The sequence below is a fragment of the Oncorhynchus nerka genome, unplaced genomic scaffold, assembly GCF_034236695.1.
Source record: "Oncorhynchus nerka isolate Pitt River unplaced genomic scaffold, Oner_Uvic_2.0 unplaced_scaffold_1690, whole genome shotgun sequence".
Lineage (NCBI taxonomy): Eukaryota > Metazoa > Chordata > Actinopteri > Salmoniformes > Salmonidae > Oncorhynchus > Oncorhynchus nerka.
Window position 1 is genome coordinate 34,740 of NW_027039627.1, and position 19,145 is coordinate 53,884.

Sequence of the window (19,145 nt, forward strand, 5' to 3'; positions counted from 1 at the left end):
TCGGGCCGACTCTTTTCTCTGTATATATCAATGATGTTGCTCTTGCTGCGGGCGATTCCCTGATCCACCTCTACGCAGACGACACCATTCTATATACTTTCGGCCCGTCATTGGACACTGTGCTATCTAACCTCCAAACGAGCTTCAATGCCATACAGCACTCCTTCCGTGGCCTCCAACTGCTCTTAAACGCGAGTAAAACCAAATGCATGCTTTTCAACCGATCGCTGCCTGCACCCGCATGCCCGACTAGCATCACCACCCTGGATGGTTCCGACCTTGAATATGTGGACATCTATAAGTACCTAGGTGTCTGGCTAGACTGCAAACTCTCCTTCCAGACTCACATCAAACATCTCCAATCGAAAATCAAATCAAGAGTCGGCTTTCTATTCCGCAACAAAGCCTCCTTCACTCACGCCGCCAAGCTTACCCTAGTAAAACTGACTATCCTACCGATCCTCGATTTCGGCGATGTCATCTACAAAATGGCTTCCAACACTCTACTCAGCAAACTGGATGCAGTCTATCATAGTGCCATCCGTTTTGTCACCAAAGCACCTTATACCACCCACCACTGCGACTTGTATGCTCTAGTCGGCTGGCCCTCGCTACATATTCGTCGCCAGACCCACTGGCTCCAGGTCATCTACAAGTCCATGCTAGGTAAAGCTCCGCCTTATCTCAGTTCACTGGTCACGATGGCAACACCCATCCGTAGCACACGCTCCAGCAGGTGTATCTCACTGATCATCCCTAAAGCCAACACCTCATTTGGCCGCCTTTCGTTCCAGTACTCTGCTGCCTGTGACTGGAACGAACTGCAAAAATCGCTGAAGTTGGAGACTTTTATCTCCCTCACCAACTTCAAACATCAGCTATCCGAGCAGCTAACCGATCGCTGCAGCTGTACATAGTCTATTGGTAAATAGCCCACCCATTTTCACCTACCTCATTCACATACTGTTTTTATACTGTTTTTTTATTTTATTTATTTATTTACTTTTCTGCTCTTTTGCACACCAATATCTCTACCTGTACATGACCATCTGATCATTTATCACCCCAGTGTTAATCTGCAAAATTGTATTATTTGCCTACCTCCTCATGCCTTTTGCACACAATGTATATAGACTCCCCTTTTTTTCTACTGTGTTATTGACTTGTTAATTGTTTACTCCATGTGTAACTGTGTTGTCTGTTCACACTGCTATGCTTTATCTTGGCCAGGTCGCAGTTGCAAATGAGAACTTGTTCTCAACTAGCCTACCTGGTTAAATAAAGGTGAAATAAATAAAAAAATAAAAATATGGCGGTTTTGGAGCAGTAGCTTCTTCCTTGCTGAGCGGCCTCTCGGGGTATGTCGATATAGGACTCGTTTGCCTGTGGATATAGACCATTTTGTACCTGTTTCCTCCAGCATCTTCACAAGGTCCTTAGTGTATGTAAACTTCTGGTCCACTGAATTTGTGATACAGTGAATTATAAGTGAAATAATCCCTCTGTAAACAATTGTTGGAAAAATGACTTGTGTCATGCACAAAGTAGATGTCCTAACCGACTGCCAAAACTATCGTTTGTTAGCAAGAAATGTGTGGAGGGGTTGACAAACAGGTTTTAATGACTACAAGTGGATGGAAACTTACGACTTCAACTATATGTACCATTTCAAACTGGGAAACGAATTGCACTGTAGTACCCTTCCCTGGTGGTCTAGTGGTTAGGATTCGCCGCTCTCACCGCTGCGGCCCGGGTTCGATTCCCGGTCAGGGAACTACTCTTTTGCTACATGTTTACTTGTGCAACCTGTCACAATGAATATAGAAGGTTATCGCACATATGTACCAGCTCACACTGGGAACCGATTTGTACTGTAGTACCCTTCCCTGGTGGTCTAGTGGTTAGGATTCGGCGCTCTCGCTGCTCGGGTTCGATTCCCGGTCAGGGAACTACTCTTTTGCTACATGTTTACTTGTGCAACCTGTCACAATGAATATAGAAGGTTATCGGTTATCACACTGGGAACCGATTTGCACTGTAGTACCCTTCCCTGGTGGTCTAGTGTTTAGGATTCGGTGCTCTCACACTGGGGGTTCGAAAATACTCTTTTGCTACATGTTTACTTGTACAACCTGTCACAATGAATATAGAAGGTTATCACACATATGTACCAGCTCACACTGAGAACCGATTTGCACTGTATTATCCTTCCCAGGTGGTCTAGTGGTTAGGATTCGATTCCCGGTCAGGGAAATAGTCTATGCTCCTTGTTTACTTGTGCAACCTGTCACTATGAATTTAGTAGTTTGTCGCACATATGTACCACTTCAAATTGCAAACCGATTTGCCCTGCACTGTCCTTCCCAGGTGTTCTAGTGGTGCACCAGACCCTCCTGCAGCAAAGCACCCCCACAACATGATGGTGTTCTTCGGCTTGAAAGCCTCCCCCTTTTCCCTCCAAACATAACAATGGTCATTATGGCCAAACAGTTCGATTTTTGTTTCATCAGACCAGAGGACATTTCTCCAAAAACTAGGATCTTTGTCCCCAAACTGTAGTATGGCTTTTTTATGGCGGTTTTGGAGCAGTAGCTTCTTCCTTGCTGAGCGGCCTCTCGGGGGATGTCGATATAGGACTCGTTTGCCTGTGGATATAGACCATTTTGTACCTGTTTCCTCCAGCATCTTCACAAGGTCCTTTGCTGTTGTTCTGGGATGGATTTGCACTTTTCGACCCAAAGTACGTTCATCTCTAGGAGAGAGAACGCGTCTCCTTCCTGAGCGGTATGACGCCTGCGTCATACCATGGTGTTTATACTTGCGTACTATTGTTTCTACAGATGAGCGAGGTACCTTCAGGCGTTTGTTGCTCCCAAGGAGGAACCACACTTGTGGAGGTCTACATTTTTTTTTTTTCTGAGGTCTTGGCTGATTTCCTTTGCTTTTCCCATGGAGTCAACAAAGAGGCACTGAGTTTGAAAAAGGCCTTGAAATACATCTACAGGTACATGTCCAATTGACTCAAAGGATGTCAATTAGCCTATCAGAAGCTTCTAAAGCCATGACAATGTTGGAGGAATTTTACAAACTTTTAAAGACAGCCAACTTAGTGTATGTAAACTTCTGGCCCACTGAATTTGTGATACAGTGAATTATAACTGAAATAATCCCTCTGTAAACAATTGTTGGAAAAATGACTTGTGTCATGCACAAAGTAGATGTCCTAACCGACTGCCAAAACTATCGTTTGTTAGCAAGAAATGTTTTTTGGGGTTGACAAACAGGTTTTAATGACTCCAGCCTAATGGAAATAGAAGACTTCAACTATATGTACCATTTCAAACTGGTAAACGAATTGCACTGTAGTACCCTTCCCTGGTGGTCTAGTGGTTAGGATTCGGCGCTCTCACCGCCGCGGCCCGGGTTCGATTCCCGTTTAGGGAACTACTCTTTTGCTACATGTTTACTTGTGCAACCTGTCACAATGAATATAGAAGGTTATCGCACATATGTACCAGCTCACACTGGGAACCGATTTGCACTGTAGTACCCTTCCCTGGTGGTCTAGTGGTTAGGATTTGGCGCTCTCACCGCCGCAGCCCGGGTTTGATTCCCGGTCAGGGAACTACTCTTTTGCTACATGTTTACTTGTGCAACCTGTCACAATGAATATAGGTTATCGCACATATGTACCAGCTCACACTGGGAACCGATTTGCACTGTAGTACCCTTCCCTGGTGGTCTAGTGGTTAGGATTCGGGCTCTCACCGCCGCGCCCGGTTCGATTCCCGGTCAGGGAAATAGTCTATGCTTCTTGTTTACTTGTGCAACCTGTCACTGTGAATTTAGTAGGTTGTCGCACATATGTACCACTTCAAATTGCAAACCGATTTGCCCTGCACTGTCCTTCCCAGGTGTTCTAGTGGTGCACCAGATCCTCCTGCAGCAAAGCACCCCCACAACATGATGGTGTTCTTCGCCTTGAAAGCCTCCCCCTTTTCCCTCCAAACATAACAATGGTCATTATGGCCAAACAGTTCGATTTTTGTTTCATCAGACCAGAGGACATTTCTCCAAAAACTAGGATCTTTGTCCCCAAACTGTAGTATGGCTTTTTTATGGCGGTTTTGGAGCAGTAGCTTCTTCCTTGCTGAGTGGCCTCTCGGGGTATGTCGATATAGGACTCGTTTGCCTGTGGATATAGACCATTTTGTACCTGTTTCCTCCAGCATCTTCACAAGGTCCTTTGCTGTTGTTCTGGGATGGATTTGCACTTTTCGACCCAAAGTACGTTCATCTCTAGGAGAGAGAACGCGTCTCCTTCCTGAGCGGTATGACGCCTGCGTCATACCATGGTGTTTATACTTGCGTACTATTGTTTCTACAGATGAGCGAGGTACCTTCAGGCGTTTGGAAATTGCTCCCAAGGAGGAACCACACTTGTGGAGGTCTACATTTTTTTTCTGGAGGTCTTGGCTGATTTCCTTTGCTTTTCCCATGGAGTCAAGCAAAGAGGCACTGAGTTTGAAGGTAGGCCTTGAAATACATCTACAGGTACACCTCCAATTGACTCAAAGGATGTCAATTAGCCTATCAGAAGCTTCTAAAGCCATGACATCATTTTCGGGAATTTTACAAACTGTTTAAAGGCACAGCCAACTTAGTGTATGTAAACTTCTGGCCCACTGAATTTGTGATACAGTGAATTATAAGTGAAATAATCCCTCTGTAAACAATTGTTGGAAAAATGACTTGTGTCATGCACAAAGATGTCCTAGATGTTTGTTAGCAAGAAATGTGTGGAGGGTTGACAAACAGGTTTTAATGACTCCAGCCTAAGTGGAAAACTATTCAACTATTGTTTTCAAACTGGGAAACAAGAAATTTGTGGAGGGTTGACAAACAGGTTTTAATGACTCCAGCCTACATGTTTACTTGGATGGAAATGAATATTCAACTTATACATATGTACCATTCAAACTGGGAACCGATTTGCACTGTAGTACCCTTCCCTGGTGGTCTAGTGGTTAGGATTCGGCGCTCTCACCGCCGCGGCCCGGGTTCGATTCCCGGTCAGGGAACTACTCTTTTGCTACATGTTTACTTGTGCAACCTGTCACAATGAATATAGAAGGTTATCGCACATATGTACCAGCTCACACTGGGAACCGATTTGCACTGTAGTACCCTTCCCTGGTGGTCTAGTGGTTAGGATTGGGCGCTCTCACCGCTGTTCGATTCCCGGTCAGGGAAATAGTCTATGCTTCTTGTTTACTTGTGCAACCTGTCACAATGAATATAGAAGGTTATCGCACATATGTACCAGCTCACACTGGGAACCGATTTGCACTGTAGTACCCTTCCCTGGTGGTCTAGTGGTTAGGATTCGGCGCTCTCACCGCCGCGGCCCGGGTTCGATTCCCGGTCAGGGAACTGCTCTTTTGCTACATGTTTACTTGTGCAACCTGTCACAATGAATATAGGTTATCGCACATATGTACCAGCTCACACTGGGAACCGATTTGCACTGTAGTACCCTTCCCTGGTGGTCTAGTGGTTAGGATTCGGCGCTCTCACCGCCGCGGCCTGGGTTCGATTCCCGGTCAGGGAAATAGTCTATGCTTCTTGTTTACTTGTGCAACCTGTCACTGTGAATTTAGTAGGTTGTCTCACATATGTACCACTTCAAATTGCAAACCGATTTGCCCTGCACTGTCCTTCCCAGGTGTTCTAGTGGTGCACCAGACCCTCCTGCAGCAAAGCACCCCCACAACATGATGGTGTTCTTCGGCTTGAAAGCCTCCCCCTTTTCCCTCCAAACATAACAATGGTCATTATGGCCAAACAGTTTGATTTTTGTTTCATCAGACCAGAGGACATTTCTCCAAAAACTAGGATCTTTGTCCCCAAACTGTAGTATGGCTTTTTTATGGCGGTTTTGGAGCAGTAGCTTCTTCCTTGCTGAGTGGCCTCTCGGGGTATGTCGATATAGGACTCGTTTGCCTGTGGATATAGACCATTTTGTACCTGTTTCCTCCAGCATCTTCACAAGGTCCTTTGCTGTTGTTCTGGGATGGATTTGCACTTTTCGACCCAAAGTACGTTCATCTCTAGGAGAGAGAACGCGTCTCCTTCCTGAGCGGTATGACGCCTGCGTCATACCATGGTGTTTATACTTGCGTACTATTGTTTCTACAGATGAGCGCACCTTCAGGCGTTTGGAAATTGCTCCCAAGGAGGAACCACACTTGTGGAGGTCTACATTTTTTTCTGAGGTCTTGGCTGATTTCCTTTGCTTTTCCCATGGAGTCAAGCAAAGAGGCACTGAGTTTGAAGGTAGGCCTTGAAATACATCTACAGGTACACCTCCAATTGACTCAAAGGATGTCAATTAGCCTATCAGAAGCTTCTAAAGCCATGACATCATTTTCGGGAATTTTACAAACTGTTTAAAGGCACAGCCAACTTAGTGTATGTAAACTTCTGGCCCACTGAATTTGTGATACAGTGAATTATAAGTGAAATAATCCCTCTGTAAACAATTGTTGGAAAAATGACTTGTGTCATGCACAAAGTAGATGTCCTAACCGATTGCCAAAACTATCGTTTGTTAGCAAGAAATGTGTGGAGGGGTTGACAAACAGGTTTTAATGACTCCAGCCTAAGTGGATGGAAACTTACGACTTCAACTATATGTACCATTTCAAACTGGGAAACGAATTGCACTGTAGTACCCTTCCCTGGTGGTCTAGTGGTTAGGATTCGGCGCTCTCACCGCCGCGGCCCGGGTTCGATTCCCGGTCAGGGAACTACTCTTTTGCTACATGTTTACTTGTGCAACCTGTCACAATGAATATAGAAGGTTATCGCACATATGTACCAGCTCACACTGGGAACCGATTTGCACTGTAGTACCCTTCCCTGGTGGTCTAGTGGTTAGGATTCGGCGCTCTCACCGCCGCGGCCCGGGTTCGATTCCCGGTCAGGGAACTACTCTTTTGCTACATGTTTACTTGTGCAACCTGTCACAATGAATATAGGTTATCGCACATATGTACCAGCTCACACTGGGAACCGATTTGCACTGTAGTACCCTTCCCTGGTGGTCTAGTGGTTAGGATTCGGCGCTCTCACCGCCGCGGCCTGGGTTCGATTCCCGGTCAGGGAAATAGTCTATGCTTCTTGTTTACTTGTGCAACCTGTCACTGTGAATTTAGTAGGTTGTCGCACATATGTACCACTTCAAATTGCAAACCGATTTGCCCTGCAGTGTCCTTCCCAGGTGTTCTAGTGGTGCACCAGACCCTCCTGCAGCAAAGCACCCCCACAACATGATGGTGTTCTTCGACTTGAAAGCCTCCCCCTTTTCCCTCCAAACATAACAATGGTCATTATGGCCAAACAGTTCGATTTTTGTTTCATCAGACCAGAGGACATTTCTCCAAAAACTAGGATCTTTGTCCCCAAACTGTAGTATGGCTTTTTTATGGCGGTTTTGGAGCAGTAGCTTCTTCCTTGATGAGCGGCCTCTCGGGGTATGTCGATATAGGACTCGTTTGCCTGTGGATATAGACCATTTTGTACCTGTTCCCTCCAGCATCTTCACAAGGTCCTTTGCTGTTGTTCTGGGATGGATTTGCACTTTTCGACCCAAAGTACGTTCATCTCTAGGAGAGAGAACGCGTCTCCTTCCTGAGCGGTATGACGCCTGCGTCATACCATGGTGTTTATACTTGCGTACTATTGTTTCTACAGATGAGCGAGGTAACTTCAGGCGTTTGGAAATTGCTCCCAAGGAGGAACCACACTTGTGGAGGTCTACATTTTTTTTCTGAGGTCTTGGCTGATTTCCTTTGCTTTTCCCATGGAGTCAAGCAAAGAGGCACTGAGTTTGAAGGTAGGCCTTGAAATACATCTACAGGTACACCTCCAATTGACTCAAAGGATGTCAATTAGCCTATCAGAAGCTTCTAAAGCCATGACATCATTTTCGGGAATTTTACAAACTGTTTAAAGGCACAGCCAACTTAGTGTATGTAAACTTCTGGCCCACTGAATTTGTGATACAGTGAATTATAAGTGAAATAATCCCTCTGTAAACAATCGTTGGAAAAATGACTTGTGTCATGCACAAAGTAGATGTCCTAACCGACTGCCAAAACTATCGTTTGTTAGCAAGAAATGTGTGGAGGGGTTGACAAACAGGTTTTAATGACTCCAGCCTAAGTGGATGGAAACTTACGACTTCAACTATATGTACCATTTCAAACTGGGAAACGAATTGCACTGTAGTACCCTTCCCTGGTGGTCTAGTGGTTAGGATTCGCCGCTCTCACTGCCGCGGCCCGGGTTCGATTCCCGGTCAGGGAACTATTCTTTTGCTACATGTTTACTTGTGCAACCTGTCACAATGAATATAGAAGGTTATCGCACATATGTACCAGCTCACACTGGGAACCGATTTGCACTGTAGTATCCTTCCCTGGTGGTCTAGTGGTTAGGATTCGGCGCTCTCACCGCCGCGGCCCGGGTTCGATTCCCGGTCAGGGAACTATTCTTTTGCTACATGTTTACTTGTGCAACCTGTCACAATGAATATAGAAGGTTATCGCACATATGTACCAGCTCACACTGGGAACCGATTTGCACTGTAGTACCCTTCCCTGGTGGTCCCTGGTGGTCTAGTTTACTTGTGCAACCTGTCACAATGAATATAGAAGTTATCGCACATATGTACCAGCTCACACTGGGAACCGATTTGCGTAGTACCCTTCCCTGGTGGTCTAGTGGTTAGGATTCCACTGCCGCGGCCCGGGTTCGATTCCCGGTCAGGAAATAGTCCATGCTTCTTGTTTACTTGTGCAACCTGTCACTATGAATTTAGTAGGTTGTCGCACATATGTACCACTTCAAATTGCAAACCGATTTGCCCTGCACTGTCCTTCCCAGGTGTTCTAGTGGTGCACCAGACCCTCCTGCAGCAAAGCACCCCCACAACATGATGGTGTTCTTCGGCTTGAAAGCCTCCCCTTTTCCCTCCAAACATAACAATGGTCATTATGGCCAAACAGTTTGATTTTGTTTCATCAGACCAGAGGACATTTCTCCAAAACTAGGATCTTTGTCCCCAAACTGTAGTATGGCTTTTTTATGGCGGTTTTGGAGCAGTAGCTTCTTCCTTGCTGAGCGGCCTCTCGGGGTATGTCGATATAGGACTCGTTTGCCTGTGGATATAGACCATTTTGTACCTGTTTCCTCCAGCATCTTCACAAGGTCCTTTGCTGTTGTTCTGGGATGGATTTGCACTTTTCGACCCAAAGTACGTTCATCTCTAGGAGAGAGAACGCGTCTCCTTCCTGAGCGGTATGACGCCTGCGTCATACCATGGTGTTTATACTTGCGTACTATTGTTTCTACAGATGAGCGAGGTACCTTCAGGCGTTTGGAAATTGCTCCCAAGGAGGAACCACACTTGTGGAGGTCTACATTTTTTTCTGAGGTCTTGGCTGATTTCCTTTGCTTTTCCCATGGAGTCAAGCAAAGAGGCACTGAGTTTGAAGGTAGGCCTTGAAATACATCTACAGGTACACCTCCAATTGACTCAAAGGATGTCAATTAGCCTATCAGAAGCTTCTAAAGCCATGACATCATTTTCGGGAATTTTACAAACTGTTTAAAGGCACAGCCAACTTAGTGTATGTAAACTTCTGGCCCACTGAATTTGTGATACAGTGAATTATAAGTGAAATAATCCCTCTGTAAACAATTGTTGGAAAAATGACTTGTGTCATGCACAAAGTAGATGTCCTAACCGATTGCCAAAACTATCGTTTGTTAGCAAGAAATGTGTGGAGGGGTTGACAAACAGGTTTTAATGACTCCAGCCTAAGTGGATGGAAACTTACGACTTCAACTATATGTACCATTTCAAACTGGGAAACGAATTGCACTGTAGTACCCTTCCCTGGTGGTCTAGTGGTTAGGATTCGGCGCTCTCACCGCCGCGGCCTGGGTTCGATTCCCGGTCAGGGAACTACTCTTTTTGCTACATGTTTACTTTGCAACCTGTCACAATGAATATAGAAGGTTATCGCACATATGTACCAGCTCACACTGGGAACCGATTTGCACTGTAGTACCCTTCCCTGGTGGTCTAGTGGTTAGGATTCGGCGCTCTCACCGCCGCGGCCCGGGTTCGATTCCGGTCAGGGAACTACTCTTTTGCTACATGTTTACTTGTGCAACCTGTCACAATGAATATAGAAGGTTATCCCATATGTACCAGCTCAGGGAACTTTGCACTTTTGCTACATGTTTAGTGGTTGTGCAACCTGTCACAATGAATATTTAGTGCAACCTGTCACAATGAATATAGAAGGTTATCGCACATATGTACCAGCTCACACTGGGAACCGATTTGCACTGTAGTACCCTTCCCTGGTGGTCTAGTGGTTAGGATTCGGCGCTCTCACCGCCGCGGCCCGGGTTCGATTCCCGGTCAGGGAACTACTCTTTTGCTACATGTTTACTTGTGCAACCTGTCACAATGAATATAGGTTATCGCACATATGTACCAGCTCACACAGGGAACCGATTTGCACTGTAGTACCCTTCCCTGGTGGTCTAGTGGTTAGGATTCGGCGCTCTCACTGCCGCGGCCCGGGTTCGATTCCCGTTCAGGGAAATAGTCTATGCTTGTTGTTTACTTGTGCAACCTGTCACTGTGAATTTAGTAGGTTGTCGCACATATGTACCACTTCAAATTGCAAACCGATTTGCCCTGCACTGTCCTTCCCAGGTGTTCTAGTGGTGCACCAGACCCTCCTGCAGCAAAGCACCCCCACAACATGATGGTGTTCTTCGGCTTGAAAGCCTCCCCCTTTTCCCTCCAAACATAACAATGGTCATTATGGCCAAACAGTTTGATTTTTGTTTCATCAGACCAGAGGACATTTCTCCAAAAACTAGGATCTTTGTCCCCAAACTGTAGTATGGCTTTTTATGGCTGGTTTTGGAGCAGTAGCTTCTTCCTTGATGAGCGGCCTCTCGGGGTATGTCGATATAGGACTCGTTTGCCTGTGGATATAGACCATTTTGTACCTGTTCCCTCCAGCATCTTCACAAGGTCCTTTGCTGTTGTTCTGGGATGGATTTGCACTTTTCGACCCAAAGTACGTTCATCTCTAGGAGAGAGAACGCGTCTCCTTCTGAGCGGTATGACGCCTGCGTCATACCATGGTGTTTATACTTGCGTACTATTGTTTCTACAGATGAGCGAGGTACCTTCAGGCGTTTGGAAATTGCTCCCAAGGAGGAACCACACTTGTGGAGGTCTACATTTTTTTTCTGAGGTCTTGGCTGATTTCCTTTGCTTTTCCCATGGAGTTTAGCAAAGAGGCACTGAGTTTGAAGGTAGGCCTTGAAATACATCTACAGGTACACCTCCAATTGACTCAAAGGATGTCAATTAGCCTATCAGAAGCTTCTAAAGCCATGACATCATTTTCGGGAATTTTACAAACTGTTTAAAGGCACAGCCAACTTAGTGTATGTAAACTTCTGGCCCACTGAATTTGTGATACAGTGAATTATAAGTGAAATAATCCCTCTGTAAACAATTGTTGGAAAAATGACTTGTGTCATGCACAAAGTAGATGTCCTAACCGACTGCCAAAACTATCGTTTGTTAGCAAGAAATGTGTGGAGGGGTTGACAAACAGGTTTTAATGACTCCAGCCTAAGTGGATGGAAACTTACGACTTCAACTATATGTACCATTTCAAACTGGGAAACGAATTGCACTGTAGTACCCTTCCCTATTGGTCTAGTGGTTAGGATTCGGCGCTCTCACTGCCGTGGCCCGGGTTCGATTCCCGGTCAGGGAACTACTATTTTGCTACATGTTTACTTGTGCAACCTGTCACAATGAATATAGAAGGTTATCGCACATATGTACCAGCTCACACTGGGAACCGATTTGCACTGTAGTACCTTCCCTGGTGGTCTAGTGGTTAGGATTCGGCGCTCTCACCGCCGCGGCCGGGTTCGATTCCCGGTCAGGGAACTATTCTTTTGCTACATGTTTACTTGTGCAACCTGTCACAATGAATATAGAAGGTTATCGCACATATGTACCAGCTCACACTGGGAACCGATTTGTACTGTAGTACCCTTCCCTGGTGGTCTAGTGGTTAGGATTCGGCGCTCTCACCACCGCGTCCCGGGTTCGATTCCCCGGTCAGGGAAATAGTCTATGCTTCTTGTTTACTTGTGCAACCTGTCACTATGAATTTAGTAGGTTGTCGCACATATGTACCACTTCAAATTGCAAACCGATTTGCCCTGCAGTGTCCTTCCCAGGTGTTCTAGTGGTGCACCAGACCCTCCTGCAGCAAAGCACCCCCACAACATGATGGTGTTCTTCGGCTTGAAAGCCTCCCCTTTTCCCTCCAAACATAACAATGGTCATTATGGCCAAACAGTTCGATTTTTGTTTCATCAGACCAGAGGACATTTCTCCAAAAACTAGGATCTTTGTCCCCAAACTGTAGTATGGCTTTTTATGGCGGTTTTGGAGCAGTAGCTTCTTCCTTGCTGAGCGGCCTCTCGGGGTATGTCGATATAGGACTCGTTTGCCTGTGGATATAGACCATTTTGTACCTGTTCCCTCCAGCATCTTCACAAGGTCCTTTGCTGTTGTTCTGGGATGGATTTGCACTTTTCGACCCAAAGTACGTTCATCTCTAGGAGAGAGAACGCGTCTCCTTCCTGAGCGGTATGACGCCTGCGTCATACCATGGTGTTTATACTTGCGTACTATTGTTTCTACAGATGAGCGAGGTAACTTCAGGCGTTTGGAAATTGCTCCCAAGGAGGAACCACACTTGTGGAGGTCTACATTTTTTTTGAGGTCTTGGCTGATTTCCTTTGCTTTTCCCATGGAGTCAAGCAAAGAGGCACTGAGTTTGAAGGTAGGCCTTGAAATACATCTACAGGTACACCTCCAATTGACTCAAAGGATGTCAATTAGCCTATCAGAAGCTTCTAAAGCCATGACATCATTTTCGGGAATTTTACAAACTGTTTAAAGGCACAGCCAACTTAGTGTGTGTAAACTTCTGGCCCACTGAATTTGTGATACAGTGAATTATAAGTGAAATAATCCCTCTGTAAACAATCGTTGGAAAAATGACTTGTGTCATGCACAAAGTAGATGTCCTAACCGACTGCCAAAACTATCGTTTGTTAGCAAGAAATGTGTGGAGGGGTTGACAAACAGGTTTTAATGACTCCAGCCTAAGTGGATGGAAACTTACGACTTCAACTATATGTACCATTTCAAACTGGGAAACGAATTGCACTGTAGTACCCTTCCCTGGTGGTCTAGTGGTTAGGATTCGCCGCTCTCACTGCCGGGGCCCGGGTTCGATTCCCGGTCAGGGAACTATTCTTTTGCTACATGTTTACTTGTGCAACCTGTCACAATGAATATAGAAGGTTATCGCACATATGTACCAGCTCACACTGGGAACCGATTTGCACTGTAGTATCCTTCCCTGGTGGTCTAGTGGTTAGGATTCGGCGCTCTCACCGCCGCGGCCCGGGTTCGATTCCCGGTCAGGGAACTATTCTTTTGCTACATGTTTACTTGTGCAACCTGTCACAATGAATATAGAAGGTTATCGCACATATGTACCAGCTCACACTGGGAACCGATTTGTACTGTAGTACCCTTCCCTGGTGGTCTAGTGGTTAGGATTCGGCGCTCTCACCACCGCGGCCCGGGTTCGATTCCCGGTCAGGGAAATAGTCTATGCTTCTTGTTTACTTGTGCAACCTGTCACTATGAATTTAGTAGGTTGTCGCACATATGTACCACTTCAAATTGCAAACCGATTTGCCCTGCACTGTCCTTCCCAGGTGTTCTAGTGGTGCACCAGACCCTCCTGCAGCAAAGCACCCCCACAACATGATGGTGTTCTTCGACTTGAAAGCCTCCCCCTTTTCCCTCCAAACATAACAATGGTCATTATGGCCAAACAGTTCGATTTTTGTTTCATCAGACCAGAGGACATTTCTCCAAAAACTAGGATCTTTGTCCCCAAACTGTAGTATGGCTTTTTTATGGCGGTTTTGGAGCAGTAGCTTCTTCCTTGCTGAGCGGCCTCTCGGGGTATGTCGATATAGGACTCGTTTGCCTGTGGATATAGACCATTTTGTACCTGTTTCCTCCAGCATCTTCACAAGGTCCTTTGCTGTTGTTCTGGGATGGATTTGCACTTTTCGACCCAAAGTACGTTCATCTCTAGGAGAGAACGCGTCTCCTTCCTGAGCGGTATGACGCCTGCGTCATACCATGGTGTTTATACTTGCGTACTATTGTTTCTACAGATGAGCGAGGTACCTTCAGGCGTTTGGAAATTGCTCCCAAGGAGGAACCACACTTGTGGAGGTCTACATTTTTTTCTGAGGTCTTGGCTGATTTCCTTTGCTTTTCCCATGGAGTCAAGCAAAGAGGCACTGAGTTTGAAGGTAGGCCTTGAAATACATCTACAGGTACACCTCCAATTGACTCAAAGGATGTCAATTAGCCTATCAGAAGCTTCTAAAGCCATGACATCATTTTCGGGAATTTTACAAACTGTTTAAAGGCACAGCCAACTTAGTGTATGTAAACTTCTGGCCCACTGAATTTGTGATACAGTGAATTATAAGTGAAATAATCCCTCTGTAAACAATTGTTGGAAAAATGACTTGTGTCATGCACAAAGTAGATGTCCTAACCGACTGCCAAAACTATCGTTTGTTAGCAAGAAATGTGTGAGAGGGTTGACAAACAGGTTTTAATGACTCTAATATTAAAGAAGTCTTGAGGTATTGCTACCATTTCTGACTGGGAAGTACCTAATTAAGCTGTAGACCATCCTGGTGGTCTAGTGGTTAGAGAGTTCTCATCTGTATTATTCGTAGTCAGGGAACTATTTACCACCACAAACCGATGGTGGCACTAAGACGGCACTCAACGAGCTCTATAAGGCCATAAAATGCAAACAAGAAAAAAACTCTAGTCCACCTTTCCTCCACACACAGTGGTGCATACAAAGCTCTCCCTCGCCCTCTATTTGGCAAATCTGACCATAATTATATCCTCCTGATTCCTTCTTACAAGCAGCAACCTGTCAGCAGGAATACCAGTGACTCATCTCAATAGGGAAGTGGTCACACTGGATGCTACTGTAGTACAGAACTGTTTTTAGTGGAAATTGCTCCCAAGGAGGAACCACGATTCCCGTCAGGAGGTCTACATTTTTTTTGAGGTCTTGTGCAACCTTCACTGTTTTCCCATGGAGTCAAGCAAAGAGGCACTTCAGTTTGAAGGTAGGCCTTGAAATACATCTACAGGTACACCTCCAATTGTTCAAAGGATGTCAATTAGCCTATCAGAAGCTTCTAAAGCCATGACATCATTTTCTTCGCGGCCTTTTACAAACTGTTTAAAGGCACAGCCAACTTAGTGTATGTAAACTTCTGGCCCACTGAATTTGTGATACAGTGAATTATAAGTGAAATAATCCCTCTGTAAACAATTGTTGGAAAAATGACTTGTGTCATGCACAAAGTAGATGTCCTAACCGATTGCCAAAACTATCGTTTGCGTAGCAAGAAATGTGTGGAGGGGTTGACAAACAGGTTTTAATGACTCCAGCCTAAGTGGATGGAAACTTACGACTTCAACTATATGTACCATTTCAAACTGGGAACGAATTGCACTGTAGTACCCTTCCCTGGTGGTCTAGTGGTTAGGATTCGGCGCTCTCACCGCTCATGGCCGGGTTCGAAATTCTAAGGGAACCATGACTCTTTTGGAGGTTTACATTTTTTTAAAGGTGCAACCTGTCACAATGAATATAGAAGGTTATCGCCCATATGTCACACAGGGAACCGATTTGCACTGTAATACCCTTCCCTGGTGGTCTAGTGGTTAAAATGACTTGTGCATCTCACCGCCGCTAAAGCCTGGGTTCGATTTGTTCAGGGAACTCCTATTTTGCTACATGTTTACTTGTGCAACCTGTCACAATGAATATAGAAGGTTATCGCACATATGTACCAGCTCACACTGGGAACCGATTTGCACTGTAGTACCCTTCCCTGGTGGTCTAGTGGTTAGGATTACGGCGCTCTCACCGCCGCGGCCGGGTTCGATTCCCGGTCAGGGAACTACTATTTTGCTACATGTTTACTTGTGCAACCTGTCACAATGAATATAGAAGGTTATCGCACATATGTACCAGCTCACACTGGGAACCGATTTGCACTGTAGTACCCTTCCCTGGTGGTCTAGTGGTTAGGATTCAGCGCTCTCACCGCCGCGGCCCGGGTTCGATTCCCGGTCAGGGAAATAGTCTTTGCACTTGTGCAACCTGTCACAATGAATATAGAAGGTTATCGCACATATGTACCAGCTCACACTGGGAACCGATTTGCACTGTAGTACCCTTCCCTGGTGGTCTAGTGGTTAGGATTCGGCGCTCTCACCGCCCGGGTTCGATTCCCGGTCAGGGAAATAGTCTATGCTTCTTGTTTACTTGTGCAACCTGTCACTGTGAATTTAGTAGGTTGTCGCACATATGTACCACTTCAAATTGCAAACCGATTTGCCCTGCACTGTCCTTCCCAGGTGTTCTAGTGGTGCACCAGACCCTCCTGCAGCAAAGCACCCCCACAACATGATGGTGTTCTTCGGCTTGAAAGCCTCCCCCTTTTCCCTCCAAACATAACAATGGTCATTATGGCCAAACAGTTCGATTTTTGTTTCATCAGACCAGAGGACATTTCTCCAAAAACTAGGATCTTTGTCCCCAAACTGTAGTATGGCTTTTTTATGGCGGTTTTGGAGCAGTAGCTTCTTCCTTGCTGAGTGGCCTCTCGGGGTATGTCGATATAGGACTCGTTTGCCTGTGGATATAGACCATTTTGTACCTGTTTCCTCCAGCATCTTCACAAGGTCCTTTGCTGTTGTTCTGGGATGGATTTGCACTTTTCGACCCAAAGTACGTTCATCTCTAGGAGAGAGAACGCGTCTCCTTCCTGAGCGGTATGACGCCTGCGTCATACCATGGTGTTTATACTTGCGTACTATTGTTTCTACAGATGAGCGAGGTACCTTCAGGCGTTTGGAAATTGCTCCCAAGGAGGAACCACACTTGTGGAGGTCTACATTTTTTTTCTGAGGTCTTGGCTGATTTCCTTTGCTTTTCCCATGGAGTTTAGCAAAGAGGCACTGAGTTTGAAGGTAGGCCTTGAAATACATCTACAGGTACACCTCCAATTGACTCAAAGGATGTCAATTAGCCTATCAGAAGCTTCTAAAGCCATGACATCATTTTCGGGAATTTTACAAACTGTTTAAAGGCACAGCCAACTTAGTGTATGTAAACTTCTGGCCCACTGAATTTGTGATACAGTGAATTATAAGTGAAATAATCCCTCTGTAAACAATTGTTGGAAAAATGACTTGTGTCATGCACAAAGTAGATGTCCTAACCGACTGCCAAAACTATCGTTTGTTAGCAAGAAATGTGTGGAGGGGTTGACAAACAGGTTTTAATGACTCCAGCCTAAGTGGATGGAAACTTACGACTTCAACTATATGTACCATTTCAAACTGGGAAACGAATTGCACTGTAGTACCCTTCCCTGGTGGTCTAGTGGTTAGGATTCGGCGCTCTCACCGCCGCGGCCCGGGTTCGATTCCCGGTCAGGGAACTACTCTTTTTGCTACATGTTTACTTGTGCAACCTGTCACAATGAATATAGAAGGTTATCGCACATATGTACCAGCTCACACTGGGAACCGATTTGCACTGTAGTACCCTTCCCTGGTGGTCTAGTGGTTAGGATTCGGCGCTCTCACCGCCGCGGCCCGGGTTCGATTCCCGGTCAGGGAACTTCTCTTTTGCTACATGTTTACTTGTGCAACCTGTCACAATGAATATAGAAGGTTATCGCACATATGTACCAGCTCACACTGGGAACCGATTTGCACTGTAGTACCCTTCCCTGGTGGTCTAGTGGTTAGGATTCGGCGCTCTCACCGCGCGCCCGGGTTCGATTCCGGTCAGGGAAATAGTCTATGCTTCTTGTTTACTTGTGCAACCTGTCACTGTGAATTTAGTAGGTTGTCGCACATATGTACCACTTCAAATTGCAAACCGATTTGCCCTGCACTGTCCTTCCCAGGTGTTCTAGTGGTGCACCAGACCCTCCTGCAGCAAAGCACCCCCACAACATGATGGTGTTCTTCGGCTTGAAAGCCTCCCCTTTTCCCTCCAAACATAACAATGGTCATTATGGCCAAACAGTTCGATTTTTGTTTCATCAGACCAGAGGACATTTCTCCAAAAACTAGGATCTTTGTCCCCAAACTGTAGTATGGCTTTTTTATGGCGGTTTTGGAGCAGTAGCTTCTTCCTTGCTGAGTGGCCTCTCGGGGTATGTCGATATAGGACTCGTTTGCCTGTGGATATAGACCATTTTGTACCTGTTTCCTCCAGCATCTTCACAAGGTCCTTTGCTGTTGTTCTGGGATGGATTTGCACTTTTCGACCCAAAGTACGTTCATCTCTAGGAGAGAGAACGTCTCCTTCCTGAGCGGTATGACGCCTGCGTCATACCATGGTGTTTATACTTGCGTACTATTGTTTCTACAGATGAGCGAGGTACCTTCAGGCGTTTGGAAATTGCTCCCAAGGAGGAACCACACTTGTGGAGGTCTACATTTTTTTTCTGAGGTCTTGGCTGATTTCCTTTGCTTTTCCCATGGAGTTTAGCAAAGAGGCACTGAGTTTGAAGGTAGGCCTTGAAATACATCTACAGGTACACCTCCAATTGACTCAAAGGATGTCAATTAGCCTATCAGAAGCTTCTAAAGCCATGACATCATTTTCGGGAATTTTACAAACTGTTTAAAGGCACAGCCAACTTAGTGTATGTAAACTTCTGGCCCACTGAATTTGTGATACAGTGAATTATAAGTGAAATAATCCCTCTGTAAACAATTGTTGGAAAAATGACTTGTGTCATGCACAAAGTAGATGTCCTAACCGATTGCCAAAACTATCGTTTGTTAGCAAGAAATGTGT

At 45.6% G+C, this 19,145-nt stretch overlaps 17 non-coding genes across 17 annotated transcripts; all 17 read left to right on the top strand.

Moving 5' to 3' along the window:
• The first annotated feature begins 3,372 nt into the window (after positions 1–3,372).
• Positions 3,373–3,444, top strand: trnae-cuc (transfer RNA glutamic acid (anticodon CUC)). Its single transcript has one exon. It is a non-coding gene; the product is annotated as a tRNA-Glu (tRNA).
• Positions 3,445–3,553: 109 nt separating this feature from the next.
• trnae-cuc (transfer RNA glutamic acid (anticodon CUC)) lies at positions 3,554–3,625 on the top strand. The gene has a single exon. It is a non-coding gene; the product is annotated as a tRNA-Glu (tRNA).
• Positions 3,626–5,009: 1,384 nt separating this feature from the next.
• Positions 5,010–5,081, top strand: trnae-cuc (transfer RNA glutamic acid (anticodon CUC)). The gene has a single exon. It is a non-coding gene; the product is annotated as a tRNA-Glu (tRNA).
• Positions 5,082–5,361: 280 nt separating this feature from the next.
• trnae-cuc (transfer RNA glutamic acid (anticodon CUC)) lies at positions 5,362–5,433 on the top strand. The gene has a single exon. It is a non-coding gene; the product is annotated as a tRNA-Glu (tRNA).
• A 106-nt stretch (positions 5,434–5,539) lies between these two features.
• On the top strand, positions 5,540–5,611 carry trnae-cuc (transfer RNA glutamic acid (anticodon CUC)). Its single transcript has one exon. It is a non-coding gene; the product is annotated as a tRNA-Glu (tRNA).
• Positions 5,612–6,737: 1,126 nt separating this feature from the next.
• trnae-cuc (transfer RNA glutamic acid (anticodon CUC)) lies at positions 6,738–6,809 on the top strand. Its single transcript has one exon. It is a non-coding gene; the product is annotated as a tRNA-Glu (tRNA).
• Positions 6,810–6,918: 109 nt separating this feature from the next.
• Positions 6,919–6,990, top strand: trnae-cuc (transfer RNA glutamic acid (anticodon CUC)). The gene has a single exon. It is a non-coding gene; the product is annotated as a tRNA-Glu (tRNA).
• A 106-nt stretch (positions 6,991–7,096) lies between these two features.
• trnae-cuc (transfer RNA glutamic acid (anticodon CUC)) lies at positions 7,097–7,168 on the top strand. The gene has a single exon. It is a non-coding gene; the product is annotated as a tRNA-Glu (tRNA).
• Positions 7,169–8,479: 1,311 nt separating this feature from the next.
• Positions 8,480–8,551, top strand: trnae-cuc (transfer RNA glutamic acid (anticodon CUC)). The gene has a single exon. It is a non-coding gene; the product is annotated as a tRNA-Glu (tRNA).
• Positions 8,552–9,961: 1,410 nt separating this feature from the next.
• Positions 9,962–10,033, top strand: trnae-cuc (transfer RNA glutamic acid (anticodon CUC)). Its single transcript has one exon. It is a non-coding gene; the product is annotated as a tRNA-Glu (tRNA).
• A 401-nt stretch (positions 10,034–10,434) lies between these two features.
• On the top strand, positions 10,435–10,506 carry trnae-cuc (transfer RNA glutamic acid (anticodon CUC)). The gene has a single exon. It is a non-coding gene; the product is annotated as a tRNA-Glu (tRNA).
• A 1,487-nt stretch (positions 10,507–11,993) lies between these two features.
• On the top strand, positions 11,994–12,064 carry trnae-cuc (transfer RNA glutamic acid (anticodon CUC)). The gene has a single exon. It is a non-coding gene; the product is annotated as a tRNA-Glu (tRNA).
• A 1,489-nt stretch (positions 12,065–13,553) lies between these two features.
• Positions 13,554–13,625, top strand: trnae-cuc (transfer RNA glutamic acid (anticodon CUC)). The gene has a single exon. It is a non-coding gene; the product is annotated as a tRNA-Glu (tRNA).
• Positions 13,626–13,734: 109 nt separating this feature from the next.
• Positions 13,735–13,806, top strand: trnae-cuc (transfer RNA glutamic acid (anticodon CUC)). The gene has a single exon. It is a non-coding gene; the product is annotated as a tRNA-Glu (tRNA).
• A 2,524-nt stretch (positions 13,807–16,330) lies between these two features.
• trnae-cuc (transfer RNA glutamic acid (anticodon CUC)) lies at positions 16,331–16,402 on the top strand. The gene has a single exon. It is a non-coding gene; the product is annotated as a tRNA-Glu (tRNA).
• A 1,295-nt stretch (positions 16,403–17,697) lies between these two features.
• On the top strand, positions 17,698–17,769 carry trnae-cuc (transfer RNA glutamic acid (anticodon CUC)). The gene has a single exon. It is a non-coding gene; the product is annotated as a tRNA-Glu (tRNA).
• A 110-nt stretch (positions 17,770–17,879) lies between these two features.
• trnae-cuc (transfer RNA glutamic acid (anticodon CUC)) lies at positions 17,880–17,951 on the top strand. Its single transcript has one exon. It is a non-coding gene; the product is annotated as a tRNA-Glu (tRNA).
• Positions 17,952–19,145: the final 1,194 nt, after the last annotated feature.